We start from the raw sequence: 18,961 nt of genomic DNA, 5'->3' as shown, positions 1-18,961 counted from the left end.
GAGTCACAGGGGTGAAAGGAAGCAATCCTCCAAAAGATTCACGTGGAATGAGCTTTCAGGGTTCACCAAACCATCTGCTCTACCTATTGTGGGTGCAGAATAATATAATGACCATTGTGCAAGTGCTGCTATGAGTATTTTGCCTTGTCTTCAGAGGATATTTTCTTTGACTTGGGGCTTCAGCTGCACCATTGATAGGTCATCCCATTGCTGTTTTGGATTGGACAGTCATGGGTTGTATGGTATGTGGCAGAACCACAGGATTCCATGGTGATGTGCACATTGTTGCACCTCCTTTGCTACAGAGTGAGTCCCTTGAACATAATACTCTTTGGGATGCCATGTAAACGTATCAAATACTTACAAGTCCCTAGACAATGGTCCTGGATGGGGCCCTTCAAGCAGGAAGGAAAAACCTATACCTAAAACACGTATGCTATTCCAGATGTCCTCACCAATTTTCCGATTTTTCTCTTTTCAGCTTCTGATGAACTTGCCAACCCATTTCTTTTTCTCTGTTCAGCTTCTGAGCACTCTCCAAGCAATTTGCCACTGCTCATGAATCTACATACTGTTGGCCCCCTGGCATTTAGTATCTGTGAATGGAGAACCGCAGATATGGAGGGCCTACTATGGGAATTGAGTATTCATGGATTTTAGTATTGGCAGTGGGTCCTGGAAGCAATCCCCATGGATGCTGAAGGACAACCGTACTGACTCAGGTTATTTCTAGCTAACTAAAGTGGATTACCAGCTTCAATACATATTCAGCTTGCAGTCACTTTTAATAAGCACCCAGATCAGAGAAATGCCATGGCCTTGTTTTCTGCCTCCATCATTTGGTCATAAGGAAGCCACCATGTGGGCATAGAAGAGAGCTGAGGAAGAGAGCTGATTCAACAGTTGTGTATTACATGGAATCTGGGTAACCTTGCTTGTGTGACAAACTTATGGTTTCTGGCACTGCTCATGCTTAGTCCCAAATGCACAACTTCTATCTTACAATGGATTTCTAATGATCCTCTTTGATTTCATGATTTGGTAGGTGCAACAGAACCAAGCACATAATAGTCACATGATAACTTGGTAACAGTCACTGTGTCTCTACCAGGTCATGTTAGCCAGCTAATTTGAACCAGAGGCTATCTATTCTCCACCTACCACTGTGATGGGTTTTTCACTGCCAGCAGGATTTGGGTGCTCTGTCTCCAAAATTTTATCTGAATATGCACTTTCTTAGACTACTCCAATCACTGACTCTTACAGGAAACAGGACTGAGATGGAGATTAGCATGGTGGATGGTAATTCAAGAGTGCTCTTGGGATCAATGTTATGGGGAAGAGAAGGAAGAAGATTGGACAGAGGGATAATTTAGGTCATTGAGCAGTCACAATAAGGCTTCAGCCAACCCTACATAGAACTCTGAAGCCAGAAGAGCCCTTCAGAGTTGTCAGAAGTTGTGACAAAGGGTCCAGTCCTTTATACAACTTATTGACCAGTCACTGGATGGGGGCTGTCCTGGGAAGAAGGTGTGACTTTGGGGGAGGTGACTCTCTTTAGCTAAGGACAATTCCTTGAGAGGACTGACAGTTGACACCTATCAACCTTCCTTCCTTGGGGGCTGAAAGGGAGGGTGAGCCCTTCGAAGGATCTGAGCCAGCACCACATCTCTGACACTTTCAAATGTTACTTCACCAGGATGGGTCAGAGATTTTAAGCCAAGTTTTTTGTCTGTTTTTGCAAATTTGGTCTTAACTCTAAACCCTTTGCTTTCTACTATGACAAAGTTTTGTCTGTCATTCCATATATTATTTAAAAATGTCAAAATGTTGTCTGAGGGTAGATATATACAGCTATAATCATTATTTAAGTGCAATTTTTATTCCACTATTTTTACCTAAAATGATATTTTTCAATATATCTTTTGAAAAAACTGTTGCCCGTATTTTCCTCCTTGGTATATTTTGAAAGCTGAGATTGCAGAACACTTTTATCATGTTTGCATTATGACTGCAGGCAGGTAATTCTGTGAATTATGTTTAAACTGCTGAAGAGATTATAACTCCTCTGTAGACATAATCAAAACAAATCAGTAATATTCTAGTCAATATGTTTTTTTTTTTTACTATAATTGCAGATCAATGAATGATTGACTAGATTGCTACACAATCACTTTGATTTGGTTATTGGATTGACTAAAATAACATGGATCACCGAGGATTCCCATAACTCCCATACCAATCATCTACTCTGAGGGATACACAGAGTGAGGGTAGTTTTTCACCTGAAAGAGTAGGACCAACAGCCTCCTTCTTACCTGTGACTCAAGAAAACAAAGCATTCACAACCACTGCTTAATCAGGATCAGGCCAAGAATGAGCAGAAGAAACTAAGTTTCGTCATTTTTTATCTCTAAGCTAAGAGGTCAGATGAAACTACACCTGATCTGCAGTAACTTCTGATTCTCTGAGTGTTGAATAGCATTTAATTTGAAGTGTTTTCCTGAATAAGAGTTTACTTTTCTTCATTACCAACACACCAATCCCTGAATTGTCTTTTATGACTGCTTTGAATGCCATTATTTACCTGTGTTTCAGTGGCCAGAGGAATTTCAAATTTTAACATAGGACGTAACATTCAGCATTACTTTGCTTTATTTCTTAAGAGACCTGAACAAAAGTTTTGCAATTTACTCTAGATAGAACATGGGATTGTAAAAGTTTTCTGTAAAGAGCCATACAGTAAATATTTTCAGCTCTGTGGATCATTTGGTTTCTGGTGAATGGACCTAGTTCTGCTGTTATAGCAAGAAAGCAGCCATCGATAATGCCTAAATGAATGGGCATGGCTGTGTTCCAATAAAATTTTATTTAAAAAAATAAGAGTCAAGCCAGATTTGACCTGTGGGCTATAGTTCACCTATAAGTCATTGTCTGCCAACCCTTCATTTATACAATTCCAAAGAACAGAGCCAGGTGAAAAGTGAGTCATTTCACTAAGTGAATGTTTGGTTTACTGAAACCCCCAAATTTTGATGCTTGAAAATACTCAACAGATGGAGTGAATATCCTTAGCTTAAATCTGACTGTCTGACATCGTATAAGCAGAGCCACCCAATCCATCACAGGCTGTGGCAGAAAGATGCAGGCAAACCAAATCTTTTGACCTTCTATAAGTCCCTATGAAATTTAGCAGTAAGTTCCACTGAACAAAAATGTAAGATCTAGATAGTGTTCTAGACACAGGGGTCAAAAAATATAAGTACCCACTTTTTGTAGGATTCTATATGCCCCACCATTATATATTTATTTTTAAACATATCTAAAATCAAGTTAAGAACACAATTTTCATCCTTCTAGCCTCTCCCCCAGATAATTAACTTGCTTTTCTCTTGTGGTCATATTTCTGGAAATATACATTTGTTAAATGTAGCTGAGTTAATTTTTTATCATGAAAAATCATTTCCTTTTATAACATACTAGCTTTGCATGGATTCTTTTTTCTCTTCATAATTACCTGATCTAACAGATCTGAGAATTCAAGAATTTTGTTATACCTTCCTAAAGAAGTCACGTGATGATCTAACATTTCTCTTGTTGAAAAATGCGGGGATTGCTTTGGAGATGGAATGGCTCTCAGATTTACTCATTATTATATTTAATTTCACACTTTTGGCACATAAAATTCCAAGCTAATGTTTTATGCTGCTTCACACACAACTTGCCATTCAATTGATGCCGTTAGTATATCATTTCTCTCATCTGCTAAGTGTATCTCAGAATGTTATATGACTTTTTTCTAGATCTGTGAAATCATCACTGTAGTTTATGTGAAACATGAAGTTTACCCATTTTTGACTAGCTCACCTCTGGAATGCAAAATTTGCTGCTAGACAGCAAAGTCTGAGACAAAATTTTATCTGACAGTTTACAGTGCAATCCATCCCATCCTTATGCTTTACATATTTTTCTTTGTTTCTGCTTCTGAGTATAATAGGTTACATATATTGAAATCATTATACCTCTCTAATGTACATTCTGTCCACATCATGATTAGGGAACGCCAGGCATGACACTTAATATAATTAAGAGTAATGGTTGATCGAGGACTCATCCTCACCTACATGTTTGTGTACTATACCTAGATCTCTTGGGATTTTATTTAACTGAAATTCCAGAAATGATTTACATGTAGTCTTTCTTACAGTTCTTCACAGTTATTTTTTTCATATTCAGCAGTGCACAATAACTCCACGTAAGTTTGGTAGAGGCTGGAAGAGCCACATCATAATCTCCCTCTAAGAATAAACTATTTAGACAATATCAATTAATAATCACAGAAACATTTTTTGAAACAACTGGATCTCCAAAATTTGACATAACTCTCTTCACTAAGACTAAAAATTTAACATGACATGGAAAACAGCTACAGAAAATAATTCAAGTTTGCCTATTTGTTTAGGAGAGTTCTGGGGACACTCAATAAAACACACTGAGAGTCTGGGCCAGTAGATTTGTTATTGCCCTCAATGAAGTAAAACTGTGGCGGCGCATAAAATGAGCCATCTTTGTCATCATCTACAACAGAGGTCAGACATTGAGCAGAACCTACCTATTAGCTATAGAAAAAAGACAAAAGATAGAGGGAAAGATGGATTTTTCTTAAAACCTACCAGTATTAGTTTCCTAGAGCTGCCACAAACTGGGTGGCCTAAAACAAGAGAAACTTATTCTCTCAGTCTGGAACCCAGAAGTTCAAAAGCAAGGTGTCATCAGAACCACACTCTCTGGAGGCTCTACAGGAAAATCCATTCCTTGCTTCTTCTAGCTTCTGATGGCTGTTGGCATTCCTAGACCAGTGACAACATCATTTCAGTCTCTGCCTCTGTGGTCACATTACCTCCTTCTCTTCTGTTTGACTGTGTCCCTCGGTGTTTCTTGGTCTAATCTCTCTATCTTTTATAAGGTTACATGTGATTGCGTTTAGGGTTTAGGGCCCACCTAGAAAATCCAGGATAAACTCCTCTCAAGATCCTAAACATAATCACATCTGTAAACACCCATTTTTTTTCCAGATAAAATAACTTTCAGAGGTTCTGAGGATTAAGCCATGGACATATCTATTTAGGGACCACCAGTGTATCCAGTCCATACACTATCTTTCTATAGCTTGGTTATGCAACCAGAACTTTCTCTGTCTCACCCCTTAAAATTTTTTTTTACTTATTAGATTAGTTAAAATTAGATTTTTCTTTCTTTTTTTAATTTTTTTGTCCAAGCTGTGTGGCTGCTTATAGGATCTCAGTTCCCCGACCAGGGAATGAACCCTGGCCACGGCAGTGAAAGCCTGGAATCCTAACCTATAGGTCACCTGGGAACTCCCCAAAATTAGATTTCTTATATTAACATCATATTAGTTTTCCATGTTTCAAAAGTAAAATGGTGAAATAATAATTATATCTAGTTTCCTATCTTGTTTTGCTGGCTCTGTATAATTAGTAAAACTTACTTATGGTCAATTTATCAGTACAAAATCAAGAGTCTTAATTATATGCATGCTATTTAGCCAATCATTTCATTTACTGAATTATTCTTATAAATCTATTTAAAGATGTGCACAATGATTTAGTAGTATTTATAATAAAAAGTAAAGTAGTATTCCAATAGTAGAGGAACAGACTTCCATCACTGGTAGTTTAGGAGACTGGATATATTGAACGTCTCTCCTGATTAAAACAACAAAAAATGTTGGATGTATTCTAAGCTCTATTTTAAAATACATCCTTTGGCCGGGGCTTCCGAGAAGATGGCGGAAGAGTAAGACGCGATCACCTTCCTCCTCACAGATAAACCAGAAAATATCTACACGTGTAACAACTCCTACAGAACACCTACTGAACCCTGGCAGAAGACCTCAGACCTCCCAAAAGGCAAGAAACCCCCCACGTACCTGGGTAAGGAAAAAGAAAGAAGAAAAAACAGAGACAAAAGGATAAGGACGGGACCTGCACCAGTGGGAGGGAGCTGTGAAGGAGGAAAGCTTTCCACACACTAGGAAGCCCCTTCGCGGGCGGGACTGCGGGTGGCGGAGGGGGAAGCTTCGCAGCCCCAGAGGAGAGCACAGCAACAGGGGTGCGGAGGGCAAAGCGGAGAGATTCCCTCACAGAGGATCAGGGCCAACTGGCACTCACCAGTCCGAGAGGCTTGTCTGCTCACCCGCCGGGGCGGGCGGGGCTGGGAGCTGAGGCTCGGGCTTCGGTCGGAGCGCTGGGAGAGGACTGGCGTTGGCGGCGTGAACACAGCCTGCAGGGGGTTAGTGCGCCACGGCTAGCTGGGAGGGAGTCCGGGGAAAAGTCTGGGCCTGCCGAAGAGGCAAGAGACTTTTTCTTCCCTCTTTGTTTCCTGGTGCGCGAGGGGAGGGCATTAAGAGCGCTGCTTAAAGGAGCTCCAGAGACGGGCGCGAGCCGCGGCTAAAAGCGCGAAACCCAGAGACGGGCAGGAGACGCTAAGGCTGCTGCTGCCGCCACCAAGAAGCCTGTGTGCAAGCACAGGTCACTATCCACACCCCACTTCCGGGGAGCCTGTGCAGCCTGCCACTGCCAGGGTCCCGGGATCCAGGGACAACTCCCCCGGAAGAACGCACGGCGCGCCTCAGGCTGCTGCAACGTCACGCCGTCCTCTGACGCAGCAGGCTCGCCCTGCTTCCGTACACCGCCCTCCCCCAGCCTGAGTAAGCCAGAGCCTCCGAATCAGCGGCTCCTTTAACCCCGTCCTGTCTGAGCGAAGAACAGACGCCCTCCGGCTACCTACACGCAGAGACGGCGTCAAATCCAAAGGGGAGCCCCTGGGAGCTGTGAGAACAAAGAAGAGAAAGGGAAATCTCTCCCAGCAGCCTCAGAAGCAGCGGATTAAAGCTCCACAATCAACTTGATGTACCCTGCATCTGTGGAATACATGAATAGACAACGAATCATCCCAAATTAAGGAGGTGGACTTTGAGAGCAAGGTTTATGATTTTTTCCCTTTTTCCTCTTTTTGTGAGTGTGTATGTGTATGCTTCTGTGTGAGATTTTGTCTGTATAGCTTTGCTTCCACCATTTGTCCTAGGGTTCGATCCATCTTTTTTTAAATTTTTTTCTCTATATAATTATTTTTTTAATAACTTTATTATATTTGATCTTACTTTATTTTACTTTATCTTCTTTCTTTTTTACTTCCTTTCCACCTTCCTTACTTCCTTCCCTCCTCCCTCCCTCAGTCCCTCCCTCCTTTCTTTCTTTCTTTCTTTCTTTCTTTCTTTCTTTCTTTCTTTCTTCTTCTACTAGTTCTTTCTTTCTACTATTTCTCCCTATTATTCTCAGCCGTGTGGACAAAAGGCTCTTGGTGCTGCAGCCAGGAGTCAGTGCTGTGCCTCTGAGGTGGGAGAGCCAACTTCAGAACACTGGTCCACAAGAGACCTCCCAGCTCCATATACATCGTCCTCAGTGGTGAAAAACAGAAAGCATTTCCACTAAGATCAGGAACAAGACAAGGTTGCCCACTCTCACCACTCTTATTCAACATAGTTTTGGAAGTTTTAGCCACAGCAAACAGAGAAGAAAAGGAAACAAAAGGAATCCAAATTGGAAAAGAAGAAGTAAAGCTGTCACTGTTTGCAGATGACATGATACTCTACATAGAGAATCCTAAAGATGCTACCAGAATACTACCTAAAGATGCTACTAGGAATAAACCTACCTAAGGAGACAAAAGACCTGTATGCAGAAAAGTATAAGACACTGATGAAAGAAATTAAAGATGATACAAATAGATGGAGAGATATACCATGTTCTTGGATTGGAAGAATCAACATTGTGAAAATGACTCTACTACCCAAAGCAATCTACAGATTCAATGCAATCCCTATCAAAATACCACTGGCATTTTTCACAGAGCTGGAACAAAAAATTTCACGATTTGTATGGAAACGAAAAAGACCCCGAATAGCCAAAGCAATCTTGAGAACGAAAAACGGAGCTGGAGGAATCAGGCTCCCTGACTTCAGACTATACTACAAAGCTACAGTAATCAAGACAGTATGGTACTAGCACAAAAACAGAAATATAGATCAATGGAACAGGATAGAAAGCCCAGAGATAAACCCATGCACATATGGTCACCTTATCTTTGATAAAGGAGGCAGGAATGTACAGTGGAGAAAGGACAGCCTCTTCAATAAATGGTGCTGGGAAAACTGGACAGCTACATGTAAAAGTATGATATTAGATCCCTCCCTAACACCATACACAAAAATAAGCTCAAAATGGATTAAAGACCTAAATGTAAGGCCAGAAACTATCAAACTCTTAGAGGAAAACATAGGCAGAACACTCTATGACATAAATCACAGCAAGATCCTTTTTGACCCACCTCCTAGAGAAATGGAAATAAAAACAAAAATAAACAAATGGGACCTAATGAAACGTCAAAGCCTTTGCACTGCAAAGGAAGCCATAAACAAGACCAAAAGACAACCCTCAGAATGGGAGAAAATATTTGCAAATGAAGCAACTGACAAAGGATTAATCTCCAAAATTTATAAGCAGCTCATGCAGCTCAATAACAGGAAAACAAACAACTCAATCCAAAAATGGGCAGAAGACCTAAATAGACATTTCTCCAAAGAAGATATACAGACTGCCAACAAACACATGAAAGAATGCTCAATATCATTAATCATTAGAAAATGCAAATCAAAACTACAATGAGATATCATCTCACACCAGTCAGAATGGCCATCATTAAAAAATATAGAAACAATAAATGCTGGAGAGGGTGTGGAGAAAAGGGAACCCTCTTGCACTGTTGGTGGAAATGTAAATTGATACAGCCACTGTGGAGAACAGTATGGAGGTTCCTTAAAAAACTACAAATAGAACTACCATATGACCCAGCAATCCCACTACTGGGCATATACCCTGAGAAAACCATAATTCAAAAAGAGTCATGTACCAAAATGTTCATTGCAGCTCTATTTACAATAGCCTGGAGATGGAAACAACCTAAGTGCCCATCATCGGATGAATGGATAAAGAAGATGTGGCACATATATACAATGGAATATTACTCAGCCATAAAAAGAAACGAAATTGAGCTATTTGTAATGAGGTGGATAGACCTAGAGTCTTGTCGTGTTGTTTTCAACTAATCCTGTATGGGACTCTCTGTGCTTCCTGGAACTGTTTGACTATTTCCCTTCCCGTATTAGGGAAGTTTTCAACTATAATGTCATCAAATATTTTCTCATTCCCTTTCTTTTTCTTCTGGGACCCCTATAATTTGAATGTTGGTGTGTTTAACATTGTCCCAGAGGTCTCTGAGACTGTCCTCAGTTCTTTTCATGCTTTTTTCTTTATTCTGCTCTTTGGTAGTTATTTCCACTATTTTATCTTCCAGGTCACTTATCCGTTCTTCTGCCTCAGTTATTCTCCTATTCTTTCTAGAGAATTTTTTATTTCCTTTACTGTGTTGTTCATCATTTTTTTTTCTTTAGTTCTTCTATGTCTTTGTTAAATGTTTCTTGTATTTTCTCCATTCTGTTACCAAGATTCTGGATATCTTTACCATCATTACTCTGAATTCTTTTTCAGGTAGACTGCTTATTTCCTCTTCGTTTGTTTGGTCTGGTGGGTTTTTACCTTGCTCCTTCAACTGCTGTGTGTTTCTCTGTTTTCTCATTTTGCTTAACTTACTGTGTTTGGGGTCTCTTTTTCACAGGCTACAGGTTCGTAGCTCCCATTGTTTTTGGTGTGTGCCCCCAGTGGCTAAGGTTGGTTCAGTGGGTTGTGTAGGCTTCCTGGTGGAGGGGCCTGGTGCCTGTACTCTGGTGGATGATGCTGGATCTTGTCTTTCTGGTGGGCAGAACTGTGTCTGGTGGTGTGTTTTGGGGTGTCTGTGAACTTATTATGATTTTAGGCAGCCTCTCTGCTAATGGGTGGGTGGGGTTTTGTTCCTGTCTTGCTAGTTGTTTGTCATGGGCTGAACAGCACTGAAGCTTGCTGGTCGTTGACTGGAGTTCGGTCTTAGCATTGAGACAGAGATCTCTGGGAGAGCTCTTGCTGACTGACATTACATGGGGATGGGAGGTCTCTGGTGGTCCAATGTCCTGAACTTGGCTCCCTCACCTCAGAAGCTCAGGCCTTACATCCGGCCAGAGCACCAAGATCCTGTCACCCACATGTCTTAGAAGAGAAGGGAGAAGAAAAAAGAAAAAAATAAAATAAATAAAATAAAGTTATTAAAATAAAGAATAAAAAAATTATTAAAAGAAATATAAAAAGTAATAAAAAAGAAGAGAGCAATCAAACCAATAAACAAATCCACCAATTATAACAAGTGCTAAAAACTATACTAAGATAAACATAAAAATCAGTAACGTCTGTTGCATACAGCAAACCCCAAGTCTAGAGTTGCTCCCAAAATCCACTGCTTCAATTTTGGGATGATTCATTGTCTATTCAGGTATTCCACAGATGCAGGGTACATCAAGTTGATCGTGGAGATTTAATCTGCTGCTCCTGAGGCTGCTGGGAGAAATTTCCCTTTCTCTTCTTTGTTTGCACACTTCCTGTGGTTCAGCTTTGGATTTGTCCCTGCCTGTGCATGTAGGTCACCTGAGGGTGTCTGTTCTTTGCCCACACAGGAGGGGGTTAAAGGAACGGCTGATTAGGGGGCCCTGGCTCACTCAGGCCACGGGGAGGGAGGGGTTTGAAATGCAGGGCAAGGCTGCAGTGGCAGAGGCCAGCATGATGTTGCAACAGCCTGAGGCGCGCCGTGTGTTCTTCTGGGGAAGTTGTCCCTGGATCATGGGACCCTGGCAGTGGCAGACTGCACAGGCTCCCAGGAGGGGAGGTGGGGATAGTGACCTGTGCTGGCACACAGGATTCTTGGTGGCTGCAGCAGCAGCCTTAGTGTTTCATGCCCATCTCTGGTGTCCATGCTGATAGCCATGAGTCGCGCCCGTCTCTGAAGCTCATTTAGGTGGTGTTCTGAATCTCCTCTCCTGGCGCACCCTGAAACAGTGGTCTCTTGACTCTTAGGCAGTTCCAGACTTTTTCTGGGACTCCCTCCCAGTTAGCTGTGGCACACTAGCCCCCTTCAGGCTGTGATCACACAGCCAATCTCTGTCCTCTCCCTGGGATCCGACCTCCGAAGCTGGAGCCTCAGCTCCCAGCCCCCACCCCCCCACCCCTCTGCAGGTGAGCAGACAAGCCTCTCGGGCTGGTGAGTGCTGGTCGGCACCGATCCTCTGTGCGGGAATCTCTCCACTTTGCCCTCCGCACCCCTGTTGCTGCTCTCTCCTCCGTGGCTCCAAAGCTTCCCCCCTCCGCCACCTGCAGTCTCCACCTGTGAAGGGCCTTCCTAGTGTGTGGAAACCTTTCCTCCTTCACAGCTCCCTCCCAGAGGTACAGGTCCCATCCCTATTCTTTTGTCTCTGCTTTTTCTTTTTTCTTTTGCCCTACCCAGGTACGTGGGGAGTTTCTTGCCTTTTGGGAAGTCTGAGGTCTTCTGCCAGTGTTCAGTAGGTGTTCTGTAGGAGTTGTTCCACACGTAGATGTATTTTTGATGTATTTGTGGGGAGGAAGGTGATCTTCACATCTTACTCCCCCGCCATCTTGAAGGTCCTCACTCATTAAGTATTTACTACACACAGGATAGTGAGTGTTTTCAGACCTTATACAAGGATCAAGTGTTACTCCAAGTTAAGAATGGTGTTGGACTTAAATCAGTTGAAATGTATTTCTGTACCACAATTTAAGCTTCAATAAGGGTTTGCTTAATTCAAAAAAACGAAAATAACGACAAGCAACTCAGGGAGTCTTTATAGTCTAATAGAAGAGCAAACACTGTTACTCACTCAACGGATTTTATTTAATATTGGAAAAGTGTAAACATCAATTCATTACATCTTTACAAGTCTAGTATTCTACCCATCTGTTAGGCTCACATTTGATATATTTTTACATGCCTCTCATGCACTGCATAAGAATTTTGCCATAAAAATAGTTTATAAATTGAAAAGCTTTCAGCAAACTACAAAGGAAAAAAGACAAAGAAAAATGCCCAGTGATTGTTTCAGCATCAGTAGTAAGTCAGAGGTCAGCTACCTATATTAAATGCTTAAATATTTATATTAAATAATGAATATTTAAAGACTACAATCAAATTGAAAGATTTCTGTGAAATAGAACCTGGAATGAGATTTCAACACAAGTACACAGAGAAGACAGTGTTTCTAGTTCAATGGGAGTTTTACTGAATTCTTCAAAATATGTCCTTATTGTATTTGCATGTACACACAAAAAATTTGGACCAAAAAACTGTTCATGTAAGTAGGTGAGTGAGCAAACCATTTGTATGTCATCAAATAGTGCTATCGTGGAAACTATAATGATTGACTATGCCTGATGAAGCTTAAAACATTTTTCAGAAATATTCTGATATTGTTCATATAATAGTGAACAGCCAACATACAAAATTTTAAAGAAACGTATGTTTAACATTTGATGAGGATGAAACCTGAGGACTAGAGAAATATTTTCAGGGTTATTATTTTTGGTCTTACTTAGAAATAAATAGTTCTATCTTCCCTTATTTCAGTTATTAATGCATTTATTAATTGTTTATTCAATATATATTTCAATATTCTAGTTATTTATGCTTGGAGGTTTGCTTTTCCTTCAGATAGAAAAAAGCAAAAAAATCTCAATTATACATCTTTTCATATATCATTTGCTCCCTACAATAAAAGTCAAAAAAAAGTCAGCTTATTGATAGTATATTTCTCCCCATTCATGTATTTCAATGTATTATAAATAATCATATTTCTTCATATGCTCTCCAACATTTGTAAATTTAAATAATATTGCTAAATCTTTATTTCTTAGTTTATTATTTTTCTAATCTTTACTCTCCAGTCTATAAGATAAGCCTAATAGAGTGGCTCCTACTCTAATTTCTAAATCCTTTCATTTTCTAATCCTCCCATCTTACTATCACCAACATTGTCATCATTATTAATAAATATTCTTGTCATCTAAGTACAAATCTAACAGATTGGTTTCAGCCACATATTTTAGGGGGGAAAACCCCACTATATTGGATTAAAGAAAACAGAAGTGGATTTGGTTTTCTTTATAAAAAACTCTGGAGGTAGACAGTACAGTTGGTTATCCCTCGGTATCTGCAGGGGATTGGTTTTAGGACCTCCATGGGTACCAAAATCTGCAGATGCTCAAGTTCCTTATAAAAATTATGTAGTAAATTGCATATAACCCACACACATTCTTCTGTATACAGTTGGCCCTCCTTGATCCATGGGTTCCACATCTGCAGAATCAACCGACTGCAGATGAAAAATATTTGAAAAAAAAATTCCAGAAATTTCCAAAAAGCAAAACTATAATTTGCTGTGCACCAGCAACTATTTACATAGCATCTACTTTGTATTATATATTACAATTACTCTAGAGGTGATTTAAAGATTACATGGGAATGTCCAAAAGTTATATAAGGGACTTGAACATGCAAGAACTGTAGTATCTGAGGATAGGTCCTGGAACAAATTCCCTGTAGACAGAGGGATGACTGTACTTTAAATCATCTCTAGATTACTTATAATACCAAATAGAATGTAAATGCTATGTAAATAATTGCCAGCATGCTTCAAATTAAAGTTTTGCTTTTTGGAAATTTCTAGAACTTTTTTTTGAACACTGTCAATCCACAGTTGGTTGAATCAGTGCATGCGAAACCTGAAGATAAGGAGGGTCAACTACTGTGTTCAATGCCAGATATCCTCTCACCAGGGTCCCAGGCTCTTCTATTCTGCTCTACCATTCTGGTGCACAGATGCCATCTTCAAAATCAACCATGGCCTAAAGCAAGTAATGTAGCTCTGTCAGAGAAGAATTGCAAGCAAGAACTTCAAAAAAAAAAAAAAAAAGCCAAAAGGAGAAAAAGGAGTGGGCCTTTTTTTTTAAGGAGACTTCCTGAAGTTTCATCACATCATCCCTGCTTTCATCTTACTACTTTGTCACATGGCCACACTCAAATAATTGTGTTCTGTGATGGGCAGCCAGCCTGATTTATCTAGCAAATCAGGTTCTATTAGTAAGTAATTATTTATTTAATTTAATTTTTCTATTTATTAAGTATAGTTGACTTACAATATTGTATTCATTTCAGGTATTCATTTCAGGTGTACAACATAGTGATTCACTATTTCTATAGATTACACATCATACAAAGTTATTATAAAATATTGACTATCTTTCCTATGCTGTACATTACATCCCTGTGACTTATTTCTTTTATAACTGGTGGTTTGTGCCTCTTAATCTCCTTCATCTATTTCATATGTAAGTAATTAGTAAGTAATAGAAAAGAATAAAGTTGGGAGGCAAATAACATTCCTTGATCCAACAATCATCAGTACTTGGTTCACTGGTTAAGTTTTAAAATTGGGAATCACTAATAACATTTTCATTCTTAACTTGGAGTAACATTGTCCAGTGTCAGGTTAGATAGTTTTCTAACAGTATATTTTCTTCTTTCTGAGTTCAGTGTCATGACTCCTAGTCCAATCAGAAGAGAATGGTTCTAATGTCATATCAAATAGATGCTCTTATTTTATATCTAAACAACTCTCTAAAATTATATCATACCTTAGTTTTCTTGTATGATTTTCATTTTTTTGAATTAAGCAAACCCTTATTGAAGCTTAAATTGTGGTACAGAACTACATTTCAACTGATTTAAGTCCAACACCATAAAGAAATTATGGCACCAAAATTTTCCCTCCTCTATCATACACACTAGGATTAATTTATATTACTATTCAATCTATAGTTTTCATTTTTCTAGGCTTTGTTCCATACAAATTTGCACAGTTTTTCAACATTAAATAGAAATCTTAAATCTGTTAGGGGTGAAAAAAAATCAGACCTCAAGACAATAAATGTTCATCAGATCTACTGGGACACTGTTCAAGAACAAAATCCACTTTGAGCACTGGTCTTCATAGTAGCATCAAAACATTAGCAATAAAACTGTGTGCTAATTACAGAATCAGACCCATCCATTGATTGAAAGCTTCTTCAATAAAGCTTTGAATCAACAACATGTTTAAAATAAAAGTTAGAAGTGTTTCAACCACTTGATTTCAAACCAAGTATATTTTATGTTTAGAAACACTAAAAACAAAAGTTTCATTTATAAATACAGAAGGAACAAAAACATCACTGCATCAATCCAGAAAGAATCAAAAATTGTTTGATTCAAGAAGAAGAAGAAATTCAAGAAGAAGAAGACAAGAAGAAATACAAAATTGAGTCAACTTTGCTCTTTTCTCAGCTGCTTAAATATCCATGTTAGCAAATACAGCTAAAAGATGCCAACTCTTCTAAGCCTGTATTTCTAGTCATTTCCCATTGACCATTTTGGAATTTTGTATGTTATGTTTTACGGATAGCATTCTGCTTCACTCTGTATGTCTGAGTAACCTGAACAGTTCTCATTCATCACTTGATGTTACTCCATGGTGAAAGAAATACCAGTAAGAGGAACCGTCAGAACACTATCACATGTATCACAAAGTCACAGAAATTTTTAAGTCACAAGATGGCCAAGACTCCAATTCTGCTTTGAACCAAAGTTTATATCATTAATAGAAATTAGTGGAAATGGCTACGAAAGTAAAAGTTAAGGTGAATCATCTGAGGTGACTTGACTTGTTGAATCCAATATAACCTTCATCTTAAATCTCCTTGCTAACAAATTTAGTGATAATTCTTTTATACTACTACTTAGCAAGTTAATAAAGGCATGGTACTCATGAGAAGCTAATCTCATTTAATGGGGGGCACAGAATGGCATACGGTTTCCATACATTTCTGCCAATATTCCCTAGTATCAACCTTCTTTGCTAAGCAACACCAGCTTATTCCAAAAGAGATCATGGTAATGAAAAATGCCAAATTCCCTTGACCTTAAAAGAAAATTAATCCCAGGGTCCATCCCCCCATTCCCCCTCTGGGGTATAAGATTAGTATAAACCCACAGTGTAAAAGTGTATTGCTTTAAGGAAGGGGTATGGTTGGGAGGGGAGACACCATGGTGAGGAACGAATCAATTAAAGTCATACAAATATAGGAAGCAGTGAGATAATAATACACAAAATGGATAACTGCAGTCATTTTCTTAGAGGACTCGACTCGTGGAAGAAGAACTTTGATTGGTGCTGCAAAAACATTTGTATGAAGTAGAAATTGGCTTCAATAACATTAGTACAGAATATGTTCTAGAAAGTGGAGGTAACTGGATGTAAAATCCTGGTAGCAATTAAATATAACAGTCCCAGATGGTTAGGCTAAGGCCAACACCTAATGAGGACGAAAGCCTTGTCTGTGGGGAATTTTGGACGATACCTGGAGAAATATTATACTGTGCATAAACCAAATTGAACTGTTTTCACAAGTGTTATAAAGTTTCATATAGTAAAAGGTTTTTTCTACATGCACTTCAATTTCACAGCAAGAGTGTCATAGGATACCTAAACACAGAAGACAGCATTCATGCAAGATATCTAACTCCTTGATATAATAATGCATAAAATTCAAAATGATTACACTATAATTACATCTAGGGTTTTCTGCAACTACAAGGTGGTGGTTATGGAAAGCATGGCCCTTGGTATCAATATCTAAAAAGCAGCCACCACCTTCTTCTATGTGTGTTCTCTTTTTGTGTTTTTTCTTCATTTTTCTTAATCAACTCTGCTGTTGTTGCTGCTTCTCAGCAAAACTGGTAAAAACAAAATTGTAATCATTCAACATAGCACTCTGGCAATCAAGACGTTTAAAACCTTCAATTTTCTGGGGCAAAGAAAGCACTGTGTGACATTTAGAACTCTGATTTACAAACAGGGTGGTCGCAAATTTTCCTGGCTTGAAGACTTCCACAACTTTCCTGATCAGGTCATCATAGGAGGTCTGACTTAAGTTTGTTTCAAAGCTAACATAAGAAAATTATGGTTCTGGAGTGATGTGAATAGTCCAATAAGTTCCATCGGATTTCATTCCATTCATTGAATACCCACAAGGATTGAACAGTGTGGCATCAATGACAGAACTTGGTATCAGGTCATGAATTCCACTCTCACGAGTGACATCCTTTGCAGTAACACCATCTTTCATGTAGAACTGGTCCATAACTGCTGGGTCAAGCTCACTCATCAGAATTTCCAGGGTTTGATCTGGCTGATTCATTACCCGACTCTCTGGGAAATCAGGCGTCCCATACAACATGCTGTCCCATTTGGGAAAATTGCATTAAGAAACTCTATTTCTTCCTGGAAATTCCGGTGTGGGTACCCTTGGTGAGAATGCTTCATGAAATTCTTACCAGAATAAAAGAAGTTTTGAATTGAGTCAAACCCACTGTAATCCCTAGCAAGTTTCAACAGGGGAATCAGTGCTTTCAGAAGTGGGTGGTACCACATGTCTTCAACATGAAACGTCTCTTGGAGACAGATATTCTACTCTCACTGAGTACATACGCTTCCTGCTTGTCAGTTTTTGTCACACTTATGATTGAGCATTGCACATCCTTCAAAAGTATGTCCCACTCGGATCTTGGGATGGTGCCAAGATCGCCAGATCCTTGGTTTGCGCCAGGTTGCTGCCTGGAGAACCAAACCTCCAGCAGCTTCTCGGTCCCTTGGAAAAAATGTGCAGCAATGAAGACCCAACGCAGCCAAAAAAATAAAATAAATGAATAAATTTTAAAAAAATCCTATCTGCATATTTAAGAGATCAACTCTGACACACTGAATCATCTCTTTTTTGTATGATTACAAGGCAAAGGTCCAGACACCAAACGGTAAATTCACAAAGTTAAATGCTACTAACATTGAAGCCATCCTAGTTCCTCAAATACCCTCTGTAACTGTGAGCTCTCCACCAAACTCTCCTTTCCAAAGGTGCCCTTAATGTATCTCAAACAAACCAGGGAAAACACTTTTGCAAAGTCACAGCTCTGATTATAACAATCCACTACTAAAACAAACAACATCTTATTGCTTTTAATTGACAAGAATTAAGTGCAGACACATAGATTAAGGCCCATCCACAGTGCCTACATCTTAAGCTTAATCTTCCTCTGTCCCCACCCCACCCCCGAATTTGTATAGGTTGCCTGTTATACACATTCCTGAACACAGCCCTGACTTTTCTGTCTCTTCCTTTATCACGCTATTCTCAGCCCCTAGGAGTCTCTTGCCTATTGTTTGTTTTGTGAAATCCTATTCATTTTCAAGGTCATTCTCAAATGTCACACTCTTTATAAAACCCTTTTGATCTATCCTCCACCTAATAAAACTATAACTGCTTACTCTTGTGAATTTCCATAGCACTGAATTGTTCCTCTCCCAGAGCAGTTATCTTTTGCCCTATCACCCTATCACTATATCACTATTTATTCTTTAGCTGTATTTCTTCCACTGGGAACAAATAACATCTTAGTATTCTAGGTGCTCACTAAAATGTCAGGCATAATACTTCATGGAAAATAGGTGTCCAGAAAATATTTGCATAAGAGAAACTAATTAGGGATTTGTTTATTTTACCTATTTGTCCTCTCCATATGTATTGCTGGTGATGAAATCTAGAACATATTCAAAACGTTAAAGTGGAAAAAAAAAACAGTGTTTCATAAACCTCATGTAAAATTAGGTATATAATAAAGATCTTGATGTTCCTTCAAATCTTTCTTATCGGAGAACAAAATATACACATATCTTCAAACCGTGTTAAAATGAACTATGTACACTTTTACTACCTGAGGGTGTCATACTTACATCAACAAAAAGAATCAGCAAATCCTAACTTAAAAATATATGCAAGATCATCAAAGTTACAAAAAT

The 18,961-nt window shown here is 39.1% G+C and overlaps 1 pseudogene; it reads right to left on the bottom strand.

Moving 5' to 3' along the window:
- Positions 1–16,461: 16,461 nt before the first annotated feature.
- LOC149747778 (S-adenosylmethionine decarboxylase proenzyme pseudogene) lies at positions 16,462–18,514 on the bottom strand (annotated as a pseudogene).
- Between the last annotated feature and the right edge of the window lie 447 nt (positions 18,515–18,961).

Source organism: Delphinapterus leucas, chromosome 13 (assembly GCF_059928025.1).
Source record: "Delphinapterus leucas isolate spDelLeu-1000000601 "Yukka" chromosome 13, BTC_Dleu_Yukka2, whole genome shotgun sequence".
In the NCBI taxonomy this organism is placed as follows: domain Eukaryota; kingdom Metazoa; phylum Chordata; class Mammalia; order Artiodactyla; family Monodontidae; genus Delphinapterus; species Delphinapterus leucas.
This window is presented reverse-complemented; position numbering and strand designations above follow the sequence as displayed.